Genomic DNA, 6,030 nt, shown 5'->3' with positions numbered 1-6,030 from the left:
TCTTGGTGATTTTGCTTTAATATAAGAATTTTTGTTTCTGAATTTGGTGAGGGATGTGTGTATGTCTTCTTTTGTCTTCCAATTAGAGTTTTATTATTAATATGAAAAGAAATTTTAAATATCTAACATCTTGAATTTATTCTACTTGAGAAAAGAATAGAGTTTTAAGGATAATATTAAAGAGAAAACTTAATTCATATTAAACATCTGAATACTCCTGGATATAACTTGTAGGCAAATCTGGCGCACGAGGAATATGAGCCCTTCGGCCTTTATATTGTAAAATGAGATGTTATAGATCAAAGGTCAGGATTATGGTATAAAATTCTTGGTAATCATTTAGAGCTTACATTTGACTCAAGGAGTTTATCCGATCAAGTTTGTGGTCATAAAATAGATTTTGTTTTGCTCAAGAACGAAAAGGATTTTTATGAAAGCAAGACATTGACCCTTGCATGCACAAGAGGAAGATGTAAATCAACTGACGAAATGAAATCAAAGTAATGCGAGTAGATCTTGTAAAGAAAAAAAAATATTGAACGCAATCGGTGTTTTGTTATGAATTTTCTTATGTGAAAAAGGCAGCATTTTATACTAAATTCATACATATACAGTCTTGTACATGTTATATTAGCTTAAAGGGTGTACCGGAAACTGTTACGTAAGTTATAACGGTTTTTACTTTCTTCATTTACCAAGCAGATACTTATAGGTCCTAGAAGGCATTAAACATTATATGCAGTCAATATGTCTCTTTAATCCATACAAATGAAAGATGACGAACAGTAATCAAACTCAAAGGTCCATTGGAACAAAACAAATCGGGGGCAGAGTAAACACGGATCTCTTAAAACAACAGAGGTGGGATCAGGTGCCATGGAGGAGTACATCCCCTGTTGACTGTCACATCCGCCGTGTGCTCCTTGTCATGATCAGGCATAATTCAGTGTGAAAATAATGGCCTAACAGTTTGTATGAAAAATTCGAACGGTAGTTGTGTTAGCTAACAAGTTCATTGTACATACCATAGAATTTGCGAATAGTTGACTTCAACGCGTACGAGACTGTTGATATCATTGTATCATCAACTAATATGTCAATAGCCTGCCTCGTTTTAGAAATTCTCAAATATAAAACATTTTTGCGTATTGAATCAACTATGCAGGTGATAATTGTGTATTGCAACATATATAAAGAAAATTGACGATAGAAAAGTCGAACTCATCACGAATATCATAAAGTTTTGTTGTTAGTTTGTCATTATGGGCCTTTTCTAGATATCCAAATCTGTAACAGAGGTGTCAAACTCATGTTGTCTTTCATTTCCAGTTCAAATGGATATTTTAAATCAACGTACATGTAGGAATGAAAATAAATATTGTTAATTGATAAAACATCGCCGGTATTTCTAAATGTCGAATTGAAGGCCACAGCAAGAGATTTATTCTTTTCATGCAGAAGATTTGATTAAATTCTGCTCCATCAAAAACTTCATATGAATACAAAATAGGTCTGTTAATAACTGGGTGCAATTATTACCCATGGGAATTCCAACAGGAAGACTTGATGTCCAAAACATACATTTACAGATACTGTCAATCAGAAACTCAAGCATCTTTGTATCAATATTAACTTCGGAGTACTTGTGTACAATCAGAATGTTTTTTTAAAATAATTTTGTTGATGACCAATGACAAGATATGTAAATTTACGAGTTACTTTTTTTTTTATTAGAAAAGCAGCTGTCTATGATATCAAAAAGCCTGAACTTTATTTATCGTGCGGAATGGTTGTATGAAGTGTTGAAAAGTCACACATTTTGATGCTACTGATTTTGGTAAAATTTCGTGATTTCAAATTTTCTAAATGTTCATTGGAGTTTTTAAGTATCCACATTTGATTAACACCACTTCTCAAATATGTTGTTACAGTACTATATACATGTAGTTGAAAATAACGACCTACAAGCAATCATCTTTAAAGGTCCTAGATATACTGTGCCCTGATCTTTTAATTGGCAACAGAACTTCATTTCTAATATGAATTCTGTCGAATATTATGCTAGACGTTGGGATAAATTTGAAGAGGAAGAACTAAATACTTTGTCGGAACGGGAGCTTTTAGAAATATATTAAAGAATCGTGTTAGAAAGTTAAAAAGCAATATGCGCACCTTATACTATCCTTCACTAAATCGGAGGTAATACAAGAATTGGAAAGACTACATGAACAATATACATGTATGTTATAGTCCCAGGAGACAAGGCTTGTAACAATATCGTCTTTATTTCTCATGCTCATTATTATGACTGTATCTAAGAAGAACTTGGTGTTTTGACTTTTGAATCTGTCTGGGAATCCAACTTATACTACAATTCATTTTCGAAGGATGAAAAATCAAATTTTAGTTTTTAATAATCTAAACTTTCCAGTCAAAGTAGGTGAGTTCCATCTATCCTACTTGTACTGGATTCCTAACCTTCATAAAAATCCTTACAAACAACGATACATTGCCAGGTCCAGCAAATGCTTTACCAAGCCCCTGTCTTTACTCCTCAAAAAATATATATGCTGTAAGGAAGAAACTTCAGACCTACTCTGCTACAGCATATTCTAGAAGTGGTGTAAATCAGATGTGGATTCTCAAAAACTCCAAAGAATTTTTAGAAAATTTAAATTATCTTTTTTTTTCAAAAGTCAGTACAGTAGCATAAAAACTTACGGTTTTTTTTTTTTTTTTACACTTTATACAACCATTCCTCACGATAAACTAAGAGTTTTAATATCACAGACAACTGCTTCTTCAATATAAATCGAACTCGGATATGTTCATATCTTGTGATTGGTCATCAACAAAATTACTTTGTTAAAAAAATCACGCTGATTCTACAAACAAGTATCTGTGGTTGATATTTAAAAAATGCTGGAGTTCTTCATTCTATGTAATTGTATAACCTATCATTGGGTCGTATTTTGGCTGACGTGTTTCATATCGATTGTTAGGCCTTTATTTTTGTACTAAAATTCCGTCCAGCTGATCAATACATAGGGCTAACGGCGGGTGTGACCGGTCGACAAGGGACGTTTACTCCTCCTAGGTTCCTGATCCCACCTCTGAAATTTCCGGGGGTCCGTATCTGTTGCCCTGTTTACAGATTTGTATTATTTGTAGATTTTTAAGTGAAATACCGATATGTTTAACTCATACACTAGTTAATTCGTTTATTAGGTGATTGACCTAATCCTGTGCCATTACGAAGGCCACAGTATTACACATCCCGATAACTTCCATTCAAAGGAATACTGGTTTTTCTCTTCAACGGAACATTTTCGCTAACATTGGTTTCTTTCCTCTCCGTTCCCCGTTTTGGGTTGGACCTAATGTTATTTCTGATGCATATTGATAGAATGTGACGATATCTTTTGTGGAGTATATTTAAGATGAAAATCATCTTCAATTCAGTAAAATTTTTCATTTATTTATTTCATGGGGGGGGGGGGGGGGTAATTTGGATGCACTCGCTTTGCTGATTTATAAAGTTCTAATCTAAAATAATTAAAGTACATTGTTTATAATGTTCAAAGCAAAAGACAGTTATTTCATTATTTACAGAACTACTGAAAAGCATGAAAAATCAAGTTCACAATTATTATGTGGTAAACTATAGATAATATTTCAGCATGTAGTGTTATTTCAAGGTCGAAATCTTTACTTTCATCTACCTTTGTTCCTCGATAAGGAGATTAATTAACTAAAATTAATTTGAACTTTAAACATTTTTCATCAGGTGAGATTTTTCATAAAAATGTTCAGCCTACTTGTTTACTTTCGAGTACTTATTACTCAGAATGTGAGTACCACTGGATACATTCATGGTATGTCTTGTACCATTAGTTAAACATTTAGCTAATTATTGAAATTCTATAATTATTTCTATTAAAGGAAAATGTAAAAAGCAGTGTACCAAATTGTAAGATATCTACTTTTGCAAAAATAAGATACCATGACTGTTAAATTAACAAGGAGGTTCATTTATGGACGGCATTATGGGTAAAAAAAAAAGAGTTTATGCAAAAAGAACAATTAATTTGTCCAAAAAAAAACAAAACAAAACAAAAACAAAACAAAAAAAAAACATATTAACAGGCAATACAAGCAGCTTAAAATAAAACCAACAGACTCAATTGCAAAATCGAGAGACTCCGTAAAAAATAACGATCACCGATGCAAAACAAAGAGTCAATAACTGAATTGATCCTAGATGGCGCACAAAAAAGTCATTATCTGAATTTACGCTAGATGGCGCGAGTCTGTACAATTATTGAAAGCCAAGGGTTCAACTCTTTAATTTCTTAAATTACATATGTAAAGCTTAATTTGTAGACCGAAAATTTGTGGAAAAAAGTTACAAATTTGTTAAGATAATAAAAAAAAATGTATATTCATTGTCAAGACAAAACAATATAATCAAGCAAACATTTGAAAATATATTATATAGTAAGTATTTACATTTTTATTCTTTCCACTGTACAAACAAACTACTATCATTACTAAGAACCAGTTGAAATGACAAATAATTTTCTTCTATACAAGTCCTTATGAAATGGAATTCACAATGTAACAATTTTTTTGAAAAAAAAAAAAAAGAATCTGGTACCTTAAATTTAATTGCATAAACAAAAACAAAAGGGAAAATTCAGGTAAATGATTTCATACTTGTGAACGATTTAAATCAAAAGTGCGACGGACATATATTTTCATTTTCAATAATTCATTTATAATTGGAAATAAAAGTTTATTTAAAGAAAATCTCCTTTTTAAAAAGTCTCTCATAAAGCAAACATATTCGATAATTATAAAAACTTTGACTGGTGTCATTTCCTTTTCATTCTTTTTCATTCATTACGATACCGAAACAATTTTAAAATGATTATCATTCGCATCGATTTTAATGTCACTAAGCATAAATCAAAACCAAAGTTATATTGAGTGATAATAAGAGCCATAATTAGGAAACAGGTATGCTACAAGGGCAAATGACCGCCTTGCCCAGCTGGTGGATAGGGGGAAAGCCGCATATTTCTTTATTCTCATTTTATTCTTGAGCACGTGGCTTTAATGAGAACTTGAGAGGAAAAGCAGAAAGAGGCTTGTAATTATTATAAAGATATTCTGCCCTTTCTACATTCCATTCTTTGCAACGAACTCCTACTTTAAAGAGCTAAATGTTTGTTACTTTGTAAGATATGGACGAGGTAGGTGTTGTTATTTTGTATACATTCTAAAGATTTTGATTTCTTGGTCAAGAATGTTTAATCAATAGCATGTTAGTCAGAATTTAGCGAATATATATATATATATATATATATATATATATATATATATATATATATATATATATATATATATATATATATATATCAAGGTCATATTCATTAAACTTCACTTTCTTCACACTTTTAGTAATTAGTCAAGTTATCAAATATCTGGGTTTTTTTTTTTTTTTTTTTTTTTTGGTTTTGGTTTTGTTTTTTGTTTAATTGAAATGCAATAAAGACCTTTGAGGGAAAAAAATGCAGTAAAACGAGAATGAAACATATTCCCAAGACATTTTGACTTCAGTAACGTCTCCTAATTGACAAGTGTGTTTTTTTCACTTTGGTTGAAAAGACTCTGAAAAATATAACACAATCGGTGACAAATTGCAGGAGCTGGGCAGGGTTTTCATTTAGATTTATTTGGCCCAGAAAAGAGAAATATACTGAAATTGCTGTGAGATAATACCTGTAATGTTCCTTCACTTAATAAAACATGGAATTACTGTAGCTAGAGACGTAATGATAAATGTATGGGACAGCAGATTTGACAATCCAGAAAACACCCTTAGGATATTCCCAAAGCAGATTTCACTAACAGGTCCTTTTACTTCCTACCTGTATTACAATCATTAGAAGTTTTGAAAAAGGTGGAATTTCAGTGGGAAAAGTCATGAATATTCAGATTAAATCCTTTATCCTTTCCTCTGCAGTG

Source organism: Saccostrea echinata, unplaced genomic scaffold (genome assembly GCF_033153115.1).
Source record: "Saccostrea echinata isolate AGI-Se365-2 ecotype Australia unplaced genomic scaffold, CSIRO_AGI_Sech_v1 ptg000010l, whole genome shotgun sequence".
Classification (NCBI taxonomy): Eukaryota; Metazoa; Mollusca; class Bivalvia; order Ostreida; family Ostreidae; genus Saccostrea; species Saccostrea echinata.
This window is presented reverse-complemented; position numbering follows the sequence as displayed.